Here is a 1,695-nt window from a genome sequence, read left to right as displayed (position 1 = left end):
CAGCTGGCCAGCTGTACGGGGCACCACAGTGCCCTTTGCCCCCCTGGCCAGTGGGGGGTCCGCGCCAGCGATGGCACGGCCATAAATCCATGGACACAGAGCATGTGGAGGCATTCAGGAGTCAGACACATCACCTGCTGCCTGCCTGTGTGCCTACTCTCCAACTGCCCTCCTCTAACACACTGCCTTTGCTCTCTGTCAAGTGCAAATTGTTCCCATGGAAATAGAGAGAGAGAGCCAGAGAAAGAGAGTGTCTATCATGGTGGAGTACATCACACAGAATGAGATGGTTCTGTTTTTAATAAACTTTTATTTCACCTGCAGACCTCATTGAGATGTAAAATCTCTTGTACAAGAGGGACCTGGCCAAGAGGGCAGCACAATACAAACAAATGTAGCCTATGTATATTGGCTGGCACAAGATAACTAAAAGCAGTGACACTTTCCCCACACTTTTCGTGCTCTTTGGCCTTTAAAGGAACTACAACATGCATTTTAATATCATTATTATTATTTAATATCATATTGTCTATGTTCCTCAAACGTATTTCTAATGGTTTGAGCCTAAATCACAACTGTGATATAACTAGTCCATGTCATTTCTTTCTGGCTTCTGAAGCAGTTTTAGCTGCAGTACCACAATGCCCTGAGGTGGTGGGGGTGCTGATATGCAAATTATATTATATTTGAGTCATTATAATAGCCTACTGATACTAGATAAACCCAGGCTTGTTTCCATTCCATGCCAGCTTGGAAAATCAACAATGGCGGACTTTGTAAACCAAGTGGAAATGCAAATTTGGAACTGAAGACTGAAGAGGGGGAGGAATTATACAAAGTAGGGTAATACAGATGACATCACATGTACGGACCAAATCACCTGAGCTGTTCCTGAGAGCAATTTCCGTAAAAGACCCTATATGATGTGAAAGCTTGATTGTTCAAGATTGCGTATTTGTGCGGACAGAAGACACATAGGGGAGCGCAAAAAACACACACAAAAAAAAGAAAAGGACCTTTAAATTAACAGTTTCCTTGCATAACCTGCCATACACAACATTTATTCCATTGTATCTCCACGCTAAATACGCTAAACCCGCTAAACAGACTCCCCATTGGACATGCGGTCACGTGACTCCGCTGTCTTCCTGGAGTGTGGCAAGGAAAATTAGAGAAGGAAGTGACATGGTCACGTGACTGTGCTGCGCCATGACACTTTCATGGGAGCCAAATCTCGCACCGGAAGTGACATGTATACAAAGCAGTGAATGGAGCAAGCTTGACCAGCTCATAACAAACATTATTTATGAACCATTGAGACCTTTTGTCATATAATCGGTTCAGGCATATAAAAGAAGACATATCACAGTTTGTTTTCTAATCACTTGCTTTTCGATGTGCACAGAGTGCACAGTACATCATTTTATTTGAGGATTTAAACAGCAGCAGGTATCGTTTCTGTTCCGGGGGTCTCGCGATACTTGGCACGTTCAGAAACGTACTTTTTGCTCTTTAGATACCTCTATAATATTACACAGTGTACACATTGAAAAGCAACACAACAGACAATAATGTGTTACATGTCTTCTGTTATTTGCCAGAAGTGATTACTTTACAAAAGATCTCAGTCATTCAGAAATAGTGTTTGTTCATGAGCTGGTACTATTTTGCAATGGTTTTTGATACCTAAAAAAA

This window comes from Electrona antarctica, assembly GCF_951216825.1.
Source record: "Electrona antarctica genome assembly, chromosome: 6".
Taxonomy (NCBI): domain Eukaryota; kingdom Metazoa; phylum Chordata; class Actinopteri; order Myctophiformes; family Myctophidae; genus Electrona; species Electrona antarctica.
The sequence above is the reverse complement of the archived record's forward strand: the minus strand, read 5'-3'. Positions refer to the sequence as shown.